General features: G+C 53.6%; 1 long non-coding RNA gene across 8 annotated transcripts in view; it reads left to right on the forward strand.

Annotated features, from left to right (window-relative positions):
* Nucleotides 1-24,363, forward strand: part of LOC116944231 (uncharacterized) — a 282,843-nt gene that overhangs the window by 247,726 nt on the left and 10,754 nt on the right. For 7 of the 8 annotated variants that reach the window (XR_012942320.1, XR_012942321.1, XR_012942318.1 and 4 more), the window contains 2 exons: nucleotides 21,721-21,806; nucleotides 23,459-23,563. This is a non-coding gene — a long non-coding RNA (uncharacterized LOC116944231). Of the gene's footprint in view, nucleotides 1-21,720; nucleotides 21,807-23,437; nucleotides 23,564-24,363 lie in introns of all 8 variants that reach the window. The other variant, XR_004403062.2, reaches the window with a different exon arrangement.

Genomic DNA, 24,363 nt, shown 5'->3' on the forward strand with positions numbered 1-24,363 from the left:
AATGGAATAAAATAAGAAATTTTGTCCAAATGCAATAATTCTGTGGTTTTTGAAAACAATTCGAAGGATGTGGGAAAGGCTAAAATAAAATTATTATGATGTGCCTGACAGTGATGCTATTCACTCGGCAAAAGCGATATAGGGTTTAGCTTTGCAACCTAATCTGGATCACTCTGCATTTACATTTATTTAGTTTTTTCCCTGTGATGCAGCTTTCTGTTTGTTTTTTTTGGTCGTGAACATCATTCCGTCGTCCGCGAAACGCCGGAGAAGTTCGTGAACGCGTTATTGCCGCGTTATTGCCGCGTTATTGCGGCGCTTCGTTTAAAAGTCCGCGCGATGCCATCAACGTTTTGGACAAAGGAGCAGGGAAGAACCCCCCCCCCCCCCCCCCCCCCCACGTGTGTTTCCGTTCACCTCCAGGGTCACCGCGACTGACGCTTCGTTGATGCCACCACGACCCTCTCCGTCACGTCCCTCCGTGCGACTCTTGGCCCCGAGATTCTCTCTGCGCGATGCCACCTTCATCGTACGGCTTCAGGGTCTTGGGCCGCTCGTCTCCGGGCGCCACCGCAAGCAACGCCCGTCCCTCGCTCGCCTGCCCTCCTTCACCCGCTCCACTCTTCCCCACTTCCTCTCCCTGATCACGTTCGCAGCACTTTCCTGCCATGCTCCATTCACATCGCCAGGCAGGAAGCGTGCGCAACGTTCTCTGGCACGTGTCGTGATTGGGCACTGCAAGATCCGACAGCGTCCCGTCCAGTGCTCGCCGAGCAGCATTGCCTCCCGTTCGCCGAACGAATACGGTAGAAGGTCGCGCTCGTTACAGGCAAAGTGCACGCCACTAATGAACCACAGTACCGTGATGATCTCGTCAAAGATCATGCACCATCAAGTGAACTCCGGTCATCCTCGCAGCGGCGGCTTCTGGCTGGCCATCGAACAAAGGCGGTCACCGCATCGCGCGCTTTCAGATGCGCTTCTGCGGCCGTCTGGACCACTCTGCTGATATTAGGAAGCCACTGGAGCGATGCACTTTTAAATAATCGAAATTTAAAAGTCATTACTTTAGAACTGCTTTTTTTGTGTTTAATTTGTTGTCCTTCCCACGCGCCTCCGACTAGCACGGTTGCCCACGCATGGTGCGAAATAAGTTAAACGCACACACACACAGTCTCCTGCCATGCCCCATTATGAGACCTATCCCCCTCCGTCTTGCACATGAGTCACAGCGATGACGGCGTTTTCTTGCGCTGTAATTTGAATGCAGTATGCTGGTGTAATTTTTTACATACATATGTGTGTATATAGTTAAGTATGTAATGCTTAACTCCGGTGGGGATTTCTTCGAAAACCGTTGAGGTGTTAACGGTGCCCTACAGTAGGGCTAGAACGATGCATAAATAAACCAACATTGATTCCTAATCTCAGGAAACATTCATCGAGCGGAGTGTGTACGAAATCAATATATTTTCATTCCTACGTCTTGTATCGGGGAGCGATGCCGCTGTGGTTAGCGTGCCGCGCTACGAACCCCGTGCCAACTGAATGCGATTCCTGGCCACGGCTGACATGGGTGGCGAGCGATATTGGACCGCGGTCCTTCCCACGCCAGTCACCGACGCGCTAACCTATTGCTCAAGCAGCCCCCCATGACCGGCGTGCCGAGGGCCCCGTCCAGCAGCGGATTGATAAAGGCCTGGACATCGTTACAAATGTTGTATACGATGGGTTCAGGTCACCCCTGCAGACACTAGATCAGTGGCGCTTCTTAACCTGGGGTTCACAAACACCCTGAGGGGGTTCAAGATGCCCTTTCTGGGGGTGCGAGATATGGCCAGATTATTTTCAGAAGGTAAATCATCGAAACACAAATTAAGCACAGGCACGTAAGTCCAACTACTTTATATTCTTAGCTCTTTCGGTAAAGTCACGTTGAAGGGAAATAATAAAATATATATAAAACAATTTTATCTCACTGCACGGTGAGATGCGGCGAAAGAGCTAAGAATATGAATTACTGCAGTCACGAAAGCTTTAAATCAAAATCCAACTACTTTCTTTCATCAAACCTATGTATTTATCACATTTTTACATGTTTTTTGTTACGATTGAGAACCAAAGGGGTGGCCTAGAGGCACAACCCCATTCACCGCGATAGAACATTCCCTTTTTCGGTCGAGCCGCGACACCTGAATTGTGACAAAATGGTGCATCACCCACCAGTGGCCTGAATCGTCCCACCCCCTGCTGCAGAGAGGCCTTGTAGGATTTCACTCGTGCTAGTCGGATGATCGTGGGTGCTTTTGTCTGCGCCAGAGCGCTGAGCCAACACCAATGGGATTCTGGGATTGAATCCCAGGCTAACCACCCCCCACCTCCACCCCGACCAAGAGTATACAGGGGTTTTTATACGCGGCGTGAATAGAGAAAACCCCCGTCGCTGTGTAGAGCCGGGGCACCTTTGAAGGTTGTTTCAGCTGAAGGCTCTCCCTGCGATTAGCGCCGGCACTGCACGGTGAGATGCGGCAATCTTGATGTCGGGGGCTTCCGAGAAAGCAGAGATTCCTCACTCTCTGCTGGCGCGCCGATAAAATGCAAAAGGCTCTAAATTAAAAGAGGCGACGGAGACCGCCGCACATCTCGAGTGGTGTGGGGGGGAGGAGAGCTGGGGGCCGCAGCGGGCAGGCGTTCAAAATCAATACCCCAGCCATTAAACGGAAGAACCCAGACTCGGGTGATAATTTTTTTATTTTTTTAAACGAGGATTAATTATCTTCAATTTGCCGCTAATTTCAGAAACGCGCTTTCTTTTCATTCGCATCCATTTCATTCCACTTTTCCTTTTGTGTGCTGCTAAATTTACAGTTCACGGTGAACAGCTTTAGATATTTTATTTCATTTCCACACCCTCCCCCCTCCGCCAAAAAAACGACCCTGCCGTTGTGTTTTATGTCGGTTTTTCTAAATCTGGTCAGGTGACCCAGCGGTTGAGTAAAGGGCTCGCAATCATAAGGCGATGAGTTCAAATCCTGATCGGAGGTTAATCCCATCAACCTTTTGCGGTCGATAAAATATATCGCACTTTGTGGGGAAATCAACCGTGGTTTTCCTTTTTCACGACTCACCCCTGTCATAGGAATGTGGAATTTCCCCAGTTGGCTCAGGGCTGTAAAGAGGAGGTGAGGACCACACACGATGCTCATGTTTGAGCAGACAGCAACTTTTTATTGTCCCAATATTTATATTGTCCCGATTTTTTTTATAAAATTTACTTTTTTTACAAGGCAATGTTTCAAGCATCGGTCTGCAGTGCCCTGCAATCTCCACACCCAGCTCCCAGCCCACTCTATCACAGCTGTTACCAAGCCCTCGCCGTGTATTATATTAATGTTGATTTGCACCCCAAGCCATTCATCAAACCCAGCTGCAGCGTTAGTTTAAACGAGACTTTAAATAAAAGTGACACAGGAAATCAAAAGCAATAGATTTTTTCTCACGTAAGATAAATAGCTTTAATATGATCAACATATCGCCCGCTAACGAAGTAAAAAAAAAATTCTGCCCGTGTCTTAAAGTCCTGGGTACGGGGGAGGAGAAGGGCAGGGAGCCCCCTGCATAAAGATAAATGAATGTTCACACGCTCGTTAGCTTCTCCCGTCGTCTGCCACCAGATCACGAACGGCACTTTCCGATTCCACCTCTGCGTGACCACTGAAGAGTTGGCCGCCACGGTGGCGAGACATTAACTGCCCCGCCTCGTATGCAGGAGGCCGTGGGTTCGATCCCGACCCTGATGCCGGCTGTATATTTGATGTTTGTGTGCTCTGTGGTTCCGTGCATTATTCTCTGGGTCCCCTCAACGTTTAACATCAACGTGCCTTTAGAGTATTTGGATGCTATAAATTTCCACGCAATAAGCAACTTCGTTGAGCTATCATTTGTGGCCTTCTGGAAAGAAAAAGAGCCATACAGTCCCGTGGGCTTTGCAGTACTTGGTAAAATAAAAATAGTGGGCTGGGCGAGTGGACGAAGCCCTCGTTTCCAGCGTCAACCCTTACTGGGCCTTGCCCTTAGCGGGTCGTCGTGACTCGCCTCGCCGCTTTCGGCGCATGGGGCGTCCTCGACGTCGCGCAGTGACGGCTCGGAGAGAGGAGATGCCCGGCGGTTGGCAATGCATCCCCCTCGCTCACGTTGGCCTCGGCCTTCGCGGTTTGCAATTCGTTTTAAAAAAACACAACGCGGGCAGAAAATTCACGGAACTAACCTTAAGCCCGGGAACCGTCCTCGTGATCGTCGTGATTGTCAGCCGTGATCTATGCACTGCTGGATGAAGGCCTTACGGAGCCGCGGCCAAATCTCGCGGTCCTACGATCCAGCATATCTATCTCGCTCCTGCACACAGCTGCACACGTCATGTTGCCTGGGCTGCCTTGGGACCGGTGAGACTGAGACTCACGATAACTCCACGCGCAAGCATCACTTTTGTCTCCCTGCATCGGACTTGTTGCTCTGCCGTTGATCTGTCTTATCTTTTGTTTTCCCCTCGATCTCTTCCCCTATTTTTTCTCTGATGCGTATTGCATTTCCTACATGTTTATAAGTCACTTTGACATCCTCTGGCATATATAATTCTAATAATGAAAAATTATCTTCATCCAGGGAAACCACGCTTACTCCAAGGACTATATTTCAGAAGGGTCCTGCCAATGAGTGCTGATAGACGTGGAAAGAAACCGGAATACCCGGAAAAGACCCACATGTGCGAGGGGGCAACACTGTATCCCTGTATAGGGGCGTCACCGATGGAGATTATCCAGGATCTGGCACCACCTCCACTCCCACGGGAAAGGAGTTTCACAACATGTTCGTGATCGTGTGTATGTACGTTAAACTTCTTTCGCACCGTACGTCGCCAACCGTGCTAATGGGAGGTGCGGATCGACTAACCATCGCCTCCGCAGTGGACCACGACCACCCGTTCGCCGCCGCCATTCATAAATATAAATCTTTATCCTCTTCATGCTTGGCTGACTGGGCCCTGCTCTTACTGCTGCATGAAGGGAGCAGCTCGATGGATGATTGAGCAGAGCTGTGCTTGCATGGAAGGCACTGGCATCTCTTCTGCCTCCCTGAGTAGAAGCTCACTAATGCACTGAAGTAACGTAACGATTGAACCTGAACAGCATTAAAACGTTAAAATGGAAGCAAATGGGGGAAAAAAAGGAATACAAAATCCGTATAAAAGTAATGCGACTTTCGCGATCTAATCAGTCACATGCGCCGATGTCTGTCCAGCATGGGATTTAACAAAAGTCAGGGACTGCAAAGTGGTCTCCTCCGTACACAGAGCCACAATTAAAACCGCGGGGAGAGCGAGGAGAAGTCTGGGCCGGTGCCCTGGCACCGTTTGAACAGTCAGCAGGTTTCAGTGGCCACGACCAAAGGCCACCACCCCCCGGTCAGCTCCCCCCCCCTCGCACCGTCACTTGGTCCGGCGTTCGTTGATGCGTGTTTGCTGAGTACGGGCAGTACTTGGCGATTGCGCGACGGCTCTCGTAGTGCTCCCAAGTCGCGTCGCACGCGTCCCCTCCGTGTCCGGCGCTCGAGCGGCGCATGTTGCACCGCTGGTCGTTTTACGGAAACACAATCGTCCGCACGTGCCCTTCTGAAACATCACCCTCCCCACCTCCCCACCACCTCCCAGTGAGCCGGAGTCTCGGTCATGTGTGAGAGCAACGGAGGAAAAAGGGGGGCCTTTTTATTTCGGCTGGGGCTCTTCGGGTTTGGCGAACCAAAAAATGTACCCAGCGCGCACCGCGTCCAGTATACCTCTCGGCCGTGGCCATGGCCGCTGTCAGTCACGTGCCACCTGCACCACTTAGGTGGTAAGGGAAGCCCTGTGCGACCAATGACATGGGCTCGTGTTGTATGCACGTACGTATGTTGAACTTATTTCGCACCGTACGCAGCCAGCCCTGCTAATCGGTGGAGGCGTGTTCAGGAGGCCAAGAATCGGAATCAGGACATGTATTACACTGGAGGAATCTGATGAGCTGTGAAGTTATTTTTCACAGATGTGCCGACGGCGGATGGATCGCGGCTCGTCAATGGTGAGCGGCGATGGGCTTGCGTCTCCGTTCGTCTCGGGGAAGAGGGATTGGCGAAACTTTCTGCTTGAGGGGCACGGAGGGGAGGGTTAAGGAGTTGGGGGGACTCACCAGGTGAGCGCGGTGGAGCAGGGCATGGGGGGGTGCGGGGGCAGGGAGGGGCCGGGAGGGGCTGGGCCAGGCCGGACACGCGAGGGTTAATTAGACGAGACAGCAGTGACGGCGCCTGATCCAGCGCCAGCTGTGCTGCCAGCTCCTCCTCGCTGAGCCTGGGGCCTCTCTCCCATGTGCGTGCGTGTGTGCGTATATACGTCTGTGTGTACACACACATACACGCGTCTGTACACACACATACGCGCGTGTGTACACACACATACGCGCGTGTGCGCGTGCGAATATGCGATTGTGCGTGTACGTCTGCACGGTAGTGGGGAGCGGCGGAGCAGCGGTTAGCGCGCTGCGCTAGGAACCCAGCGACCCGAATTCGATTTCCGCTCACGGATAACACCAGTGACGAATATCTGAACCGGTCCTGGGGCTCCCCTAGGTCGACTGAGCTTCAAATGAGTTAACTGGTTGCAGTGTGTTAACATCGCCACTAGGGAGACAAAGGCGGCCGTGTGTGCCGCGCCGCACTTCACAGGTGCTCGCTAACAGCACTTGCCCCAACAGTCTGTTATGGCTACACGGGGGGATCTTGGTTATTGACAGGCGAGGCAGTTGAAACAGTGGCGATGTCTCCCCCGCCTCTGTCCACCCAGCGGCGTGTCGTGTGGACACCACCGCACAGTTGTTGTCGACTTTTTGTTTTAAGAATGAAACATTTTTATTACCCGTAAAAATCCCTTGAGGTGGAGCGACTCGTTTGCAAAGGGTGTGCACGGTTACTCGGTCGGCAAGTCGCGTGGGGTGGAGTAAAGTGTGGGTATTTCCCACCTCGCTAATTATTTTAGAACTGCTTTTTCGTGTCTAGCGTTGTTGCCCTTGTCCGCTGCTCCGATCAGCACGGTTGGCTACGTACGGTGCGAAAGCAGTTCAACACACGTAGGCACTCGCCAAGATGCCCGGCGAGCGTGGAAGAGTTGGCCAAAAGTACCCTCCGGAGGAGGCCCCTCCGCCAACAGCGGCACGAGCAAAGCAAATTTTTCAGAAACGCACCCCCCATCTTTCATGGCATCCCCGTACCGCGCTTGCGTCGTTCGACATCAAAACCGTCGCGCCGCTCTCGATCGCGAGCCTTGCTTCCCGTGTTCGCTGTCGTCACAGGGGAGGGAAGTGATGGATCTCTCGACACATTCCTGAGCTCCTGGAAGTAGGATGAACGAGCGAGCGTGTGCGAGCGAGAGAGCGAGCGGGCGTGTCAGCCGGGGGAAGTTGATGGAAACGCTGTTAACCAGGAACTAAAGAGTCGCCGGGGGGAGCAGATGACTCTGTTGAGTCCCAGTCGATTTGTCTTCGGGCTGTGTGTCTCCCCACTGTCAGAATTCATATTTCCTAAGCCCGCGTGACGATAACATCAAAGCGCGAGTCCTGAGAACCAGTGTACGCCGGCGCAGCTTCCACGTGCTTTATAGCCCCGAAGAAAGCCGGGCTACTGCCGCGCGAAGCGAAGTGCACGGCTGAGTAGTTATTATAAAAATTCGTTTAGTCAAGTTACAGTTCTTTGTCAGTCCGCTGCTGGAGGAAGGAAGGGAGGAACTCGCCTGCCATGTCGGCTCTGGGCATTGTTTAGGGCCTACTTCACCGCGTTGGGGTCAGCGTGGCTTGGTATTGGTGAAAGGGGGGTGGCCCAGGACCGATTCAGATATCACTCGCCACTTTAGGTTCGCCACGGCAGAGAGTCGAACACGGGTCACCGGGCCCAAGATTGCAGGAAGCTGCTGTTGTTGGACGGGATGTGCCTCTAATCGCAAGTTAAGCAGTTCAGAGCTTGGTAAGTACTTGTATGGGAGACTGTCTGGGAATACGAGGTGTTTTCAGGGCTTGCATTGTGAGGTGGCCAATAGTTGGCAGTGCGTTCATGGATTTTGCCGGATCCATCGGTGCGGAGCGTGGAGGTTTGACATTTTTTTAGGAAGCTCGCTTTGCAAGGTGGATTTTCTCCGGGTTCTTCGGTTTCCTAACGTCACGAAGCCGAACCGCTCCTCGATGCAATCGGCCAAACATCCCAAAGCGGTAACGCGACCCAAAGCCCGCAAAATAATCGCGGGGGCTCGGTGTGGCTTTTCCCGAATAAACAAACCACGTTATTGTGATTAATATTACGTATTATTATTACTGGCCACCCACGCCAGATGTGCAGGGTTGACGCGCGAAAAGGCAGTAGGCGATGCCAGCAAGCGGCGGGTCAGCGGTGCAAGGTTTGTCGCGCGGAGTGACTAAAACCCATCCTGACCGTGGACATATGGCCGTGGCCCGGAGGTGATTCCATCTGAAAAAAAAAAAACTTAAAACCGTAACTAAACGAAGCGCGGGCATCATGGGTTTGATTAACCAGTTGTGACTGCGACCGCAGGAAGCCGCGGCTCAGCAGCGCATAACCGTATTGCGTTTCGCGCGCGGCTCCACTCTTTGCTGCGCTCACTGTTTATTGTTATAATTAATAACAACGACGCTCATAATTCGTCTTTGTAGTGAAAGTAAAAGTACCGCTGCTTGACGTCAAGAGCCTGGGCACCGGGCCCTGTAAACCGGCACACGGACGCTGCTCTCGGAGCCAAGTTCGCCAGCTGCAAGCGAAACAGAAATGGCAATGTTCCGTAACAAAACAAACGCACGAGCGGTGACGCAGCGGTTCATGCGATGCAAGTGTAAACTTGGAGAGCCGAGTTTGATTCCCGGCCGTGGCCAACATCGGTGGTGAGCAGGGGTCCTCCCGTGTGTCTGTGGGTTGCTCCGCGCATTTGCGTCGTTCCACGCACGGTATCCCACATCGCGCTGCCACGCCCTGCTGGGGAACTTCTTCAGTGAGGTTCTGGGTGAAGCTCCCCAATGTGTGTGGGCGTCATCCCGAGCAACACGGGGGGAACAACCCGAAAACACTCGGGAGAGCTACGCAGCACAGCCGTGAAAACTCGTGCGGTGGGATTAGTGGGAAGTGATGTCGGAAACTCGTTCCGGGCCCGCTCCACGTTCACCAGCCTACACTGACCGGCGTGGTGAGGCATGGTCAAACAACCACCCATGGTCGACACTGCTTTGGAAGGCCTGCATCCAGCAGTGCAGCGGTTTGAGGAAGGCAAAAAAATATGAGCCGAACCGTCAAATCAAATTTAAATATGTGAACGGTGCGACAAACTCATCCCAACGGGAAAATAATGCACGCCATAAAACCCGTACGTTTCCAACGACGCACAGACGTGCGTGCAAAATCACTCTCGGCCTTTGTGCTTCGTGCAAGAAACCAATCGGCTGATTCGTGAAGAATTGCATTGTCGTCCTCCCGTCTTTTAGGGTCACCATCAATGTACAACTTTGGGCAAATGACCCAAGTCGCGTGCTCGTGCGTGCAAGCCCATCTCAAACGGTTTGCAAATATGGCATCAAAGAAAAGCGCTTCCCGACCTTAAAAATAAATTGCAAATTGCGCCCTCTCCCCTCCTCGAGGCTCCCTACTGAACGGGATGGCGGCGCCCCCTAACTCTAAGCTACCCCCTCCCCCCCCCACACCTGTCGGATGGTACCGCTGCATTGGCAGTCGTACGAGTCTCTGTAACGGGCCTGGGTCTAGTTTCAGAAAATATATATAAAACTTGCGGAAATTAACAGCGTTAATTCGCGAACGGGCAGAACGAGTACGTAGAAGTAAGAGCAAAGGAGGAACGCCACAACGTGCGGGGCTGCCGAGGCCGACGTTACGTAACGGCGCTTGAGAGACGCGCGGATCGCGGTGCAACGTAGCTGACCCCGTGCGCGCGCGTTTGCGGTTTCTCTCCCGTGGTCGGCTCGTCACAGGCCCCAGAGAGCCCTACGCTGTGTTCCGAACGTTCAGTTCTCGCCCAGCTGATGTTCCAGTGGCATTTTCGTAGGTGGTGTGACCGCTCGCTCTCTCCTTGCTGGCTGAATGAAGACTATAATTATCATGTTAATACGTAGAGGCCCAAGTACAGATTATCCCCCGCCCCCCCCGTCCGCCGAATGACCTGATCAGCGTCGGATGTCAGAAACCAAGCAGGGTTTGCAGCCCGGTTTGCACCTGGATGGGAAGGCTGCTTCGGAACCCTCGGTTTTGTAGGCCATGAAGCTGCGAGGTGACAAAACTATGGCAGTGCAGCAGTGGATTTATTGAATGCATCTGTATGGAGTACTTGAGTGTCGCCACCGCCTCACGTGCGCGGTGGCTTTTCTCTGGGTAACCACGGTTTGCTCTCACCCCAAACGCCGTTGACGAATGAAACCGGTTCCAAAACATCTCAATGTAATCTATATACTTAATTGAGGCTTTCCTGGATACATCAATATCGTCATCTCCAATGGTCGACATGATCCAGTTGCGTAACTCCACATTCTTTTTATGCTTCATGTCGGGGACCAGGGAACAATTGCTGTAGGAACAAAGTTTTGCTCAATTTAGCCATACTGAAGGAGGGGCGGGAGGGGGGGATGATGGGCTGATATCCAACCCTCAGGCGGAATTTAAACTATTGACCTGCAGATTGTGCGTCAGGCAATCTGCCACTGCGAGTGCACATTGGTATTAAGTTACAAGTTCTCAAATTAAATAAAAAAAATATGCAGGAATGCTGTCTCCTCTGTCCTTGAAGGAGGCCAATCCGACGAAAAACATTTTATTTTTTCTCCCTTTATCAGCAACTGACAAGAAGAGAAATTTCGCGTGGAAATATTTTCGGCACACTCGTCATTAAAACACTGTACTGAATTCCTCTGCATTTAATCGGGTTGGCGTTTAACATTCTGGTCGTCGTCGAGGTGGCCAAAGTGGGTCAAGAGGTCAGAGTGCTGAGCTGGCACAATCTGAGCACCTGGGTTTGAATCCCAGGCCCGCCGCTCGTGATGACACCGGACTCTCAAACGTGCGGTAGCGACTTGGGTGTCCTCAGCTCAGTCACGGATGACCGCGTGGAAATTTGTTTCCGCACCTCACGCGATTCCGATCGCGGCTCGGAGAACTCAAAATATCGGATAGACGGTCGCGCGACGAGCATTACTCGCTATGACAGGGCGGAGGGGGGGGGCTGCCCACTTCTTTGTAGACAAGAGGCTACTTCTTGAACAAACTCGAGCGTTGCCCTCACACCCCCCCCCCCCCCTGCAGCCTCTTGCTCCTCTCGACATTCCAATTGACGCGACGCCGATAGCGCTGCAATCAGGCCAACGTTGGGCAAACGGAGTTTGAAAGCGACGACGTCGCCGACGACGACAGCAAAATGTCAAGCGCAGAAAAGAGCTGCGGTTGTCACCACCTCTCGACTTCCCGCGTCTGCCCGCGGACGGACGGGCGGGCGGGCGGGCAAGCGGGCAGGCAGGCGGGCAGGCGGGCGTCCACCGTACGTCTCGTGCGGTCCCCGCGGGTGCCGAGCCGCGCGGACACCAATGAGTTTGAATGCGGCGGCGGCGGCGGCGGCGGCGGCGGCGACGGCGACGACGACGCAGCAGTGGGGAAGGTGCCCACTCCCTCCCCGCTCTGTGCATATCGCGGCAGGGGTGGAGGTGGAAGGCGGTGGGGGGGGGGGGCTCAAAACATCGGGCTTTAACGGCCACCCCTAACGCACCGTGCTGACGTGTTGTCGCCGCATTCACGGTATATTAAATATGTACACTTCCTGCCTGCCACTTGAGCGATGGCAGCTTCTCAATGTGGCAATAAAACTTTTTAAACATCGCACGCGGCATGTTTTATTTAGGGAACTCTTCCCCCAGGAGCGGCAACCGAGCGTCTTCCCCCCCCCCCCCCCCCGACGAGGGGTCCATTAACCCCGTCCTCGCCGGACGCCGCGGTCCCAAAGGGAAACCCCCCCCCCCTCCCTATCCCCCTCCCCCATCTGTTAGATCCCCTCCCTGCGTTCCTGCTCCCACCACCCCACCCCCCTGCCCCCCCCCCGCCCGCCGCCCCGCGTCCTCCCGTCCCGGGCCGCGTTGCCCTCCGCTCGCAGTCACGACCGACGCGCTCACCTCGGGAGGCTCCAACGTGCATTGTAGAAGAAACAAACAAAAAAACGGCACAGGGCAACGCAGTGCGACGGCATCGGCATTGTGGCCGCATCCTTGAGACGCTGCACAGAAGCAGTCGATGTTTGCCTTACAGAGATAGGCAGTCAGTCTTAGGCAGAGGGCGGGTGGAAGGAACATTTTGAGCGTGGACCTGAAGAGAATCGGGGAACTCTTTGGGTCACTCTGCGGGTCTCTTATGCGAGTCTATGGATCTCTACGTGAGTCTGTGGGTTTCCGCGAGTCTATGGGTTTCTGCGAGTCCGTGGGTTTTTTTATGTATGTGGGTCTCTGTGTGAGTCCGTGGGTCTCCCTTAGCCTGTGGGTCTTTACGTGAGTCTGCGATTTTCTGTGCGACTCTGTACTGTACAGTACAACGTGGATTTAAGCGGCATCGACATGTGACCGCTTCTGACGATGCTTATTGTCGTTTGAAAAAAGAGCATCAAATGTCGCCATTCAATTGCGTGATGTTCACCTATTCCCCTGAAATGTCATCGTTGCGTTTGTACTTGTTGTCATCTTTTGGCCTGGGTCAGGGGTCAGCTACTTCCACCTCCGGAGCCGCATGCGGCGTTTTTAAAGACCGCTTCATGACGTTATTTATTAAGGACCACCGTCTCTCGTATTCACACCGCATTGTCGCTAATATTTTTTTTGCGCGTATCGAATTCGATAACAAAACAAATGGCTATGCTCCTTTTTTTATTGCCGGCCACTGGTCTAGGTCAGCCTTTCAAAAGAGAGACAGTCTCCACCGATGGAAGGCGCATGCTTGGGAGGACATCTGTGATGCGGACAGAGCTACGGCATCACAGCCCGTGTGCATGTACCAGATGTGCCTGTCACGTCGCAAGCCCATGAGAGATGGCGATGGCTTGCGGTGGCGAGATGTTAACTACCTTGCCTGGTGTGCAGGTGGTCGTGGGTTCCATCCCGACCCTGGCACCTGTATATTTGGAGTTTGCATGTTTCCCCTTGGCCGCGTGAATTTTTCTCTGGGTCCTCCGCTTTTTCCCTCCACATTTAGAATCAACGTGCGTTTCGAGTATTTGGCTGCTATACATGTCCTCGTGATAAGACACTTTGTTGAGCTATCATTTGTGACTATATGGCTGGAAAAAAAAGCCATATAGCTCAAGTGGGTCTTACCTGGTAAAATAAAATAAAAAGTGTTAAATTTATTTTGTTGCGGAGGACCTTCAACCAGCAGTGGATCGATCATGGCTGGTATTGGTATAAAAAAGTCCCCCTACTACCACTGCTACTTTAGCTGCATTCCACTTCTCTTTTAAATTCCACAACGCACACAAACGCGCGTGCGCTCGTACTACGTACGCAGCTTCGTGTCATCGGCACGTCCCTCCCTCCCGCCCGCCCGCCCGCCCACCCCCCCTCATCCTCCCGCTATTCCTCAGCCGTTACCCCATGTGGCCCAGGTTGGGCTGCGAGGGTTAACGAGAGGGGGGTAGGGGGGGGGGTTGGTGGTGTGGGGTCCCCTAATGGATGCCGGTCACATGTCGCTCGGCGCGGCCCACGGGCTGAGTTTGAACGCTGAAGTGTTCCGGCGTGTTGCGCACACTCGTGTGCGGCTTGCGCTCAGCGGGCCCGAGCGACGGAGCTGAAGGTGTCGGTCACTGGCAGAGCGGTGGGAGGGTGGGGGCGGGAGAGCTCTGGGGTGTGCGAGCGTAAGAGCACGCGATGGTGATGGCAGCGCGATTGATTTATCACGCACGCGTGCACGCGTGCGCTCGCGAACTCACGTTCGCAAGTTATGCACACGCTGGTGCAGTTGAAAGAAAATGTTTTTTTTTATCACTCCCCATCACGACCCCTCCCACCCATCTACAAAAAAAACTCACGTGTTTCCACTTGTAATAACACGATTAGCGTGTGTTCTGAAGCAACCCTTAACCCTAATGATGTTATCACTGTGTTCAGCGGGCGGTGTTTCGGTGCGAGTCGCTGGTTCGTCTGCAGTGCACGCACCTCGTGTTTGTCGCGTGCATTTGCGTGTGCTGCGCTGCGTTGTGTTGCTCGCGACAGAGTGAGCCAAGTTGACGCGAACACTCACGCAACCCCTCGCGAGTTGCACATTACTGAAGTATGTCCTCTACCAACAGCCCTTGAACCACACCTACAATTAGTGCAGTTGGCTTATGTACGGTGTGAAAGAAGTTCAACGTACATGCAGGCCGCCGCCATGAAGTATTAGACCTAATGTGTGATTTTTTTTTCATGTTTCAGATTTTATTTATTTCAGGGCCCAGTATGCTGCTGGCCTCTTATTATTTCATGGGCACTCTGCGACAGTACAGATATTATAGAGTACAGATGTTAGCTTGCAATCATCGTTACATTGCTCGCGATACAAACAACAAGTATCGGTACATGTATTACTTGTTACAGGAATAAGGAACCGGTAGAAAATGTCAAAAGAAGACAAAGAAACACTATGGTAGTTAACTGGATTTACTTACCCTAGGACTGCTCACTTAGCTAACTCTCAATCCGGACCAGCTCGCTCCCCAGCGGTTGTGAGAACGCGGCATGGCTATCTTCTTTGTGATTGACAACGAGAGGATAACACCTACAACGGAACGTTTGTATTTGTTTGAACATTATATGCTACGTGAGGGTAACTTTCACTGTTGTCGTTCTTAAAAAAAAACAGTGGCATGCCATGTGGAGCGCAAGCCAAGCGGAGTGTTGAGACACGGATCTGAACGTTGGGACTCTCAGGGGTCACGTGGCTCGATCTCAGGGGTCACGTGACTTGACCGTGGTCGCAAATGAAGAGACGTGGAGCAGGAAGGTTGAGAGTGGTGGTGGTACCCATCCTTGGCCCCCGATTTGCGCGGTTGGCGACGTATGGTGCGTAAGAGGCTCAACATACTGTACATACACACATAGAAAGTGGTGGGTTGAGGTGGCGAACCAGGGATGTAATAGACTGGTGGAAAGGACGGGGAGATGATGACCTGGGACAAGGGGTGAGTGGAGAGAGATGGACCGGAAAATCGGATCCCCGTGCGAGTGGGAATAATGCCAGGAAGGCGAAGAAGATGGTGGCATGTCACCTCAAATGTATTTATTCAAGTATTGTGTTGGGGTACAGCTTAATCTGGCTGCAACCCCTTCATATATACAGCATATATATAAAACGCGGTGTAAGTTTAATGTGCTGCTACGAGCGATGCGAGCGGCGGGCATTGCGAACGGCGAGATTGAAACACATTCGTAAGCTTTTGCCTATTTTCGCGGAGCGATGATCTGTCGCAGCGTCGCCCCGTGAGGAGTTCTCCCTCTCGTTCCATTGTCTCTGCTTTTGATCTCGTTCTGACGACGATCAACGCTGCCATGTTTTATTGCGGACGAAGAGAAACATGGACACTCGTTTTTGTGTCCTGTGGCCCCCACGTTTTGTTTTGCGTGTGTCTGTCGGTCGTTCGGTCGGGGAGCGGTGGCGTAACGGTTAGCGGCACTGCGCCAACGGACCCGGCGACCCGAGTTCGATTCCCGCTCACGGATATCAACACCGGTGACGATTATCTGAACAAGTCCTCGGCGACTCAGTCTCAAATGAGTACCTGGTGCGGTGTGTAAACATCGCCACCGGGGAGACAAAGGCGGCCGGGCGTGGCGTTGGCCACCCACCCCCCTCTCGTTTGCCGTGCCGGCCTTCATAGGTGCTCGCTAAGGCTACACGGGGGATCTTTGTCTTTGTTGTGGTGATAGAACGCAGCAGCGAGGCAGATGAGAGCGAGGGAGCGGCACTGAATTGCGATCAGCTTCAGTGTGAGGACGCAATGCCCCTTCTCGGGCACTGGCAAGGAAGCTGCCCGAGAGGGCGCATCCAGTCGAGAGAGAGGGCGCTACAAGAACGGGCGGGAAGAACATGAGCAGGGAGGCAGATTGGCTCGAGCAGTGACTCAACGCTACGCAAGCTTTTAGGCTTGTAGCAATAGCAACATGCACACACACAAACTAACAACATGTGCACACGCACGCACACACACACACAAAAGAGCAACATGCACACACGCACACACACAAAATAGTCTCCCACAGCAGCAAAGTAAACGGGGAATCTCGCCGTACTTTGCCACGCCGGAAATTCGATGGATGGTCACGATTTTCAGTGCGCGGCGATCGGCGCGTGGCCCCGAAGCACGGCGATGACCGGCGATGACCGGCGGCGAGTGCCCGTCGCCGATGGGAAAACTGTGCAATGCGCCAATTTGCACGCGGGTTCAAATGTGGGGCTCTTTCTCCAGGGTTCGCAACAAGCGAACAATTTTAGCTCGGCATTAAGCGAGGAAGTCAACAGCGGGTTGTCGTACGAAGAGACTCAGCTGCCCCCACCCCCTTCAATTAGGAATTTCCAACGACACTGGCTCGGGGCTGCGAAGAAGAAACGTGCGCCCGGAAGATCAGCGCTCGAATTTGAGCAAGAAATCACTTTGACCTTCTTGCGCTACTCTTTTGGTGCGACGAGTCCGGGTCAGTGCCTGACGCAGGTGCCTTGAAGCCGTCCCCATGTGTCGGGATCGCAGAATTCTGTCTCCCGTTCGGGCGGACGCGTCCAAGGGCAAGCAACGTCATTCCCGCGTCTGAAGGGGGGCAGAGATGGCTCTCGCGCGCGTTTTGGAGGGGGTTCTTCCCTTGACAAGCCGGAGCAATGCAGATTGGCCCGAGCGCGGTAACAAATTTAATCGCTCGTTTATCCTTTTGCGCCCGACGCACGCGCTCACCGCGATAAAGATTACCGTCAACTTTATTCCCTCTCGTTCGCCTTCTTCTCCTTCTTCGCCATAAAAATTAAGCGCAAATAAAATGTAAGCAATTGGTAATGGTGATAAAAAAAAGAATATAAACTCTACGCGGTCGCGCTCCCCGCCGCGCGTTTATGACCGACGCCGCGTGCTGCCAAGTCTCCGGGTGCGCTTCTGCGGCCGTCTGGAACGCTCCTCCGCCCGATGTTAGGAAGCCACTGGAGCTGTGCACTTTTAAATCATCGAGATTGACAAGCTCATTTCTTTAGAGCTCCTATTTACGCGATCTAACCCAAAAAGCTATGTTATGGGTGATACTGGTCGCGAAAGCCTACGTGTTAGACTGCTTTTTGTGTTTAGTTTGTTATCCTTCTCCCCCCCCACCGCACCTTCCATTAACGCGGTTGGCTATGTACGGCGCGATAGAAGTGAACTTCTCGCGGGGGCAACGGAGCTGCTTCTTGCAGCACCATTCGTCAAACTATTTTTTATTTTACCAGGTAATGCCCACTGAGCGATGTAGCTCTTTTTCAGAAGCGACTTGGCCACAAATGTTAGCTCCACGAAGTGGCTCATCACACGCACATTTATAGCAGCCAAATACTCCAAACGCGCGACGTTGATTCCAAATGTGAAGGGAAGAACCTGGAGGACCCGGAGAAAAATCCACGCGACCACGGGGAGAAAGACATGAAAACTCCAAATATACAGCAGGCGTCAGGGTCGGGATCGAACCCACGACCTCCTGTATACCGAGCAGGATAGTTAAAATCCAGTCAAAAGGGGCTGCTGGAGCTGTCGGCGCTTGATAAATTAATCGATGATGTTTCAGGGTTATTGATACCGAGCCCTGTGTGCGCATTCCATGTACGGTAGCAAATTTGTGAGGAATCTGTTCATAAAAACACACACAATCGCCCTCGGTGACCCCCACGGCGGTGCGCCCCCCCCCCCGCTCCCACCCGCCCCCCCCCCCCACCGTGTCCCGAGGGAGCCAGATCGCACACTTTGCGGCCGCTGCCACAGCGGGCGTTTTCGCCGAACTTCCGTCCGGCCGCTGCGTGGAGCGAGCTCGTGTGTATATTTACAACAACAGATACCGAGTCTGGTGCAAATTAGGCTCATTTATACAAAGCTATCCTGTTTTGATATCCAGTTACGGGGGCTGTTACGACGCGATGCCTGTGGTTGGTGCCCGGTGCCCCGCTGGCTACGGAGGGCCACCCACAGACACCGTTCCCCTCGCCCCCCCCACCGCTTTGCCGACGCTGTTGTGTTTTATTTAATATTTTCGGCCTTTGTGTGTTTTTTTTTTTACTTTCAACGGCAGCCTTCATTTGCAATTCTCCACCGAGTTATGAATCCCAGCCTTGGGAGTTCTCGTTTTGGAATGCGGGCTGGACAGAGCGCGTCCACGGCGCAGTAAATTCCCAGCGATTACCGGGGGGAGGGGAAGTGAGGGACGAGAACGGGCATTGTGGGAGGGGGGGGGGGAGGAGGTGGGGGGGCGGTTGTGAGTGTGGGGGGCACGCGCAGGCCAGAGGGATGGCAGCCAGGTCACTGCACTGTGGCGCCACTGTGGGAAGAAAATACGCGATGGGTTCCAAACGAAAAATGGACTTCCGCATGAAGAGACCCAGGCACGTTCACGCGTGTGACGATGCGTCGATTGGTCGATTGCAGTGGATTCTGACGCTCATAGTCGGTTGGGTTGTGCGCGTTGGAAATAGATTCGTCACGATCCGTGCAAATGATGACCTCCGCCCCCCCCCCCCCCCCCCCACGGGTTTCCGGGCTGTAACGCGCGTTGTTCGGCACCTTGTCCGACGTTTCAGTCCGCGTGTGGGGAGCTTCTTTAGGGAGCTCGAGTCAGTTAGCGGCGTGCAAGCTGTCGGCAAACGGTGCTCCGATGTTCCATTTGTGCTCACGTGGCAGAGCTAACCCCGTAAGGGAGACAGAAGAAAAGAAGAAGCAATGTTAATGGTACAGCAAAAAATAATGAGACGATAATTATTTTTACTTGAACAGAGACGACGCTTCGAATCGCTGGGAGTTCAACGTATCGCGTGCTTACCAACCGTGACCGAGCCCTGTGAAGGTATTGTGAGAGCGAGGTAGCAATGGATAGGTATGCGCCAATCCAATGGTCATCATCGCTGTTACATAGAAGCCACACGTACGTATGCTCTCTAATCCGCACATTCCCCTCCCTGTCTCTCAGTATACGAATATAGGATTCAGTTGTATGAGATTGTTGATGTACAGGTGTACCCTGTACTCTAGTGGTAGTGCCTTCGGCCACGCTTCTTTTGCACCCTTTCAGCTTCGGTACGTACGCAGGAGACCAGCAGCCCCTTTCGACCGTCTGCTCGGGGGTTGCGGGGCGCGAAAACGGCTCGCGAGAAATTTAAAAAATCTTTACTCGGCGAAAAAAAGATGAAAGGAAATTGAACGCACGCCCTCATCTGACGGTGGGGTGGATGGGGAGCTGTGTAAATCATCATCATCATCGGAAGCTGGCTGCGTGCAGCACCCGGGGTTAACCCATGACCCCCACGGCGGGTGCTCAGCTTGCCATAAAAACCCCGTGCCTGCGTGACGCGAGGTGGCGTGGGCCCCTTAGCGACGCACAACGGCGGGCTCACCAATATATATTTATTTTTTTACACGCCGAGCTAATTGGGCAGGTTGGGGCGGTTCACGCATCCGGGCGTCATCGCGCACCCTGGCGGCGGCGGTTGCCGACCGGCTACGCGGTTGGCGACGAGGGTCCCTGATGGAATCAACGGAATCGGGTCCCCCATCCGCTTTCCGCACCTCCGATGAGCACGGTTCGCTACGTAGGGTGCGAAAGAAGTTCAACGTACGTACGTACGTACAAGGCCTTTCCTCTCGTAGCCCGGCATCTCGTACGCTGGCAACTTCCCCTATCTCACTTTGCTTGAGCGAGACACTGCTACGGAGGTAAATCCAAACCGTCCTTAATGTCCACGTGCGGTCCTCTGGGTTAGGCCACACGCTGATAATGTCACGACTGCGAACCACCACTGCCGGCGTTGTCACGAGCTGAAGATGCCCGCCGCGGTGAAATCTTGCGCGATGCCACCATGCACCGCCGGTTGTGATAGCTCGCGGGGATTACGTTACGGGCAGCAGAGGGAAGTGCAGCGCACTCGAGTGTTGTACTTTACCTCTACGCTCCCCGCCTTCATCAACTCACGCTGGCCAGCGTGGTGAAGTATGTTCCAGAGCCCGCCCCCACGACCTGCACGGTGTGGGGAGGTCCTCGATCGGCGGTAGGTTGACAGGATCTTCACTCGACTCGTGAAGACGCTTGCCACAAGCAGTGCACGGCGAAAGCTTCTGGGGCGAAGAGAAACTGAACGGTGCGGCCCAACACGACGGAGCCGCAGGTGCGTTACGAGCGGCTGCGAAAACGATCGCGGCCACCTCGAACATCTCCGGCCGCCGGCCGCCGGCACGGCACGGCCCCGACCGCGGGTGAAATTAGTTACGTTTCCCGTGATTTAGCGAAGCGGTGCACTCCTCGAATTTGGCGCTCGCTCGCTCACTCACTCAGCTGCCGAGCACTGCACGGCCTCCAGCGTGCAGAGTTGACGTGGGCGGCGCCCGTCGGAGATGCGACTGTTTGCAGCGTGCGCTCGCGGGAGCGTGCCACGCGTCCGCGAGCGCACGACCGGCGTACGAGACGAGACGAGACGCGCGAATTAGCGCTCGTGACGACAGTGGTGGTGGTGATGGTAGCCATGATGATGGTGGTGGTGGTGGTGGCGGTGATGATGGTGGTGGTGGTGATGGTAGTGATGGTAATGTTGATGACAATGGTGGTGATGATGGCGGGGATGGTGGTGGTGATGACGGTGGTGGTGTTGGTGATGATGGTGGTGATGATGGTGAGGGTGGTGGTGATGATGGTGGTAATGATGGCGGTGGTGATGATGGTGATGATAATGATGATGATGGTAATGATAGTGGTGGTAATGATGATGGTGGTGGTGGTGATGGTGCGAGAGGGGGGGGGGGGTAAACACTGGGGATGAGGACCAAGTGGAGAACTGTGCCACACACCACCACCACCGTTGTCAAAGACTGTGGCCATTAGTGCAAGGGGGGAGGCCCTCTGAGCTTGTTGACCTATGCACGGACAGGTGTATACCGACGTGAATCTTACTCGCCCGTCGTTTTTTATTGTTGTTGGAATAAACAGTTACAGCCAGCAAAACAAAATTGCTATGCATTGATGTGCATATGCGCGTGCAGTGTGGTACGTTCACACTCACAACTTGCAGTGGGCCTTGCCAGATTTTGATCTGCTCCAGTGTCTAACTTCATGGGAGGTGACTTGCTTAGTTCATTGATGATTGGGATCGTATTTTTGTACTAATAGTTCAGTGCAAGACCTAAAGCAGTGTAGAGGAAAACCAATTGAACTCCGCGCCGGAATGTTTGGGCGCCAAGATTTGAACGTTTTTGGTCAGCGTAGCATCGCCGATATTTGTGCAAAATGTCAGCTCCACTAGCCCTTCAGAAAACGTGCTCCTCTGAGGGTATGTGTTACTCATTTGGGCAATGATCCACATGCATGAGAAGCTTCAAACACAAAAAAATAATTCACGTGTTGGCGGCCAATGTCCCCTTTCCATCAGAATCCTGGCACAATCCCGCCGACGCATCTCCATCGCCACCGATGCCGGCGCAAACCGCCAAGGCGCTGCATCCCGGCTGATTTTCGGTAAGGCGTAAATCTCACCCGCGGTGTTGTTTGTACTGCACGCATAAGCCACGCATACGTTGAGCAAGAGAGAGCGGGCGAGAGAGAGTGTGTGTGTGCGTGCGCGTGCACGCGCGTGCGTACGTACCAAAATATTTTAGAAATGTATGAACCGTGGCGGCTGGAGGCCCCCACCAGCCAATCTCACTGCCGAGGGGGTGGCGGGCCTGGGAATGGGTGAGTTTGCGGGGGGGGGCGACTCGAGGCCCCCTTAGACCGCATCTTGGAAACAAACCGCAGTTGATTGAAATGCCCCGGCCCTAACCTGCAGGCAGGTTTTTCTGTGGTAGTTGCAAGCGGCGGCAGTGGCGGCTGCGGCGGCAGTGGCGGTGAGAAGGGGCTCGCTTGACGAATGGCCCAGAGAGCCGGGGGGAAGGGGGGGGGGGGTAGGAGCGGGGTGGTTTAATGTTTCCCGGCGAAGTATGCCGTTTTGTCGTACTAAAAGCGCGATTGCACGACTGGGACCGCCAATAAACGTGCTCGCAGCAAAAAAAAAAAACATAAAATAACAAACTGCGGCCGCCCCGGCTAATTTACGAGGCGGGATGAGAGCGGCGCTTGCGCCCGCCCGCTCGCGCTTGTCAAGGGACCCGCACGGCGCACGCAGCCAAATTGATGCTGGCGCGTTATGGCACAATGATGAGTAATTCCACTGCGAGTGAGAGAGAGAGAGAGAGGAGGAAAAAAATATATAACGCCTCGAGATGAAATTTCTAAGTTTGTTTTTAAATGGTCAGGGACTCGATGATTGGTTTGTGGCTTCCCAACAGGGCTCTTAAATATTAATTTAGGTGTTGTGGTTCTTCCGGAATAACTTCGGCTAAATTGGCTGCGCGCGTTGTAGAAACGCGCTACCCCTAAAAAAAAAGAAGTGACAGCTGAAAGGCGGCGGGGAAAATATGGGGGAAAAAAATGTTTCGTAAAGTGTGCGTGCCTTCATAATCACTTTGGCTGAAACAAACGACTTTGAAGCATACAAATAAAAGGTAAAAAAAAAAATTTGAAACCAAGAGTGATTACGGCGTTAAAAATCCGAGAAATTAAATTAGAAAGGAGACGCTCGTAAGCTAGACTTCAATCGTGGACGTGCGGCAATGCTTTTCGCGTCCAATTCACCAATTAGATGAGCCCCTCCACGTTTTAAGCCCGCGATAAACCAGATATATACACATTCTAACGTGCATATATTTGGTCTGTCCCAGGGGTTAATGCACTTACGGGGACAACAAATGCACCTTGGAGAGTGTTCACCCAGCGAACAACCAAACGTACGCCCTCAAATCCCGGACTTATAAGTCGCGGATGTACAGTTAGCGGCAGCCACCAGCCCGCTTTGTTTAGCGCACACTCTCCGAAGGGCTTGCCACCTCGCGTCCTATATCGCCGTCACTGGCTCCTCCGCAATAGCGCTTGCGCTGTGTCTAGCGCTGACACTGTATAGCCGGTTCGCGCGGTTAGCATTGTTCCCGTAACCTTACCCCCTCCCCGCCCCATTTTCCCAGTGCCCCCAAGCGCCGCTAAAACTTTAACAGTGAGGCTCTAAAATGCCGTGGCGCAGACGTGCCAGCGCCTAGCCCCATACGGTTTGTCAGTTCCCTGCCCCCCCCCCCCAGCACGAGACGAACCTCGGACTGCAGACTGGGAGCAAGTGTGCGTGCGGCTGCGCTGGGGGGAGAAAAAAAATGATGCCACTACTCAACAATATTTTCTTTTACCAGGTGAGGCCCCGCTGAGCTCTGTGTAGCTTTTTTTTTAATCAGAAGCAGACCTGACCATCGCATGCAATAGCTCAACGAAGTGGCTTATCAAGTGGAAATTTATAGTGAACAAATGCTCTTCAGTGCACGTCGATTCTAAATGAGGAGGGAAAAACCGGAGGACCCGAACACAAATCCACGTGACCACGGGGAGAGAGAGACACGCAAACTCCAAATATACAGCAGGCGTCAGGGTCGGGATCGATCCCACAATCTCCTGTGCACCAGGCGAGGTAGTTAACATCTCGCCACCGCAGCCACCTAGCACGGTGCAGGAATGTACACGTACAGAGCCGTCTTGCGTCCATCCGCTGCTGGATGAGGCACTCGGCACACACGCCGTGAAGCTGGTGGAGGTTATTTGAGCGTACTTCTCCCCGGTGATCGGCGCGTGTTGGCGAAGGCGGGGAGCGTAGGCATTGGAGCGCAGTGCGGTCCAACAACAAACAACAAACTCGCTGCACTGCCGCCTCCAGCCTGCAACGGCAGGCCCGCTCGCCGTCTACGGCAGCCTGCGTTGTGCACCGGTGTACGCACATTCAAGAGCTTGCCTAGCCTAGCCACTTAAGCTTCCGAGAGCTGACCAGATCGGGTCATTTGGCCATTTGCGGAACGCTGCGTGAAAAATAAAAACAAACACCCCCCACACGCGCAGGTGATACCTGTGCGTGCATTTTAATGCCACACATTCGCTCAAATCATTTGCATAACTTAGCAACAACACTGACAAAAGCACGCACGGGGAAGATCATCGAGGACAG

Source organism: Petromyzon marinus, chromosome 20 (genome assembly GCF_048934315.1).
Source record: "Petromyzon marinus isolate PM22_M1 ecotype Great Lakes invasive population chromosome 20, UKy_Petmar_22M1.pri1.0, whole genome shotgun sequence".
NCBI classification, from domain to species: Eukaryota; Metazoa; Chordata; class Hyperoartia; order Petromyzontiformes; family Petromyzontidae; genus Petromyzon; species Petromyzon marinus.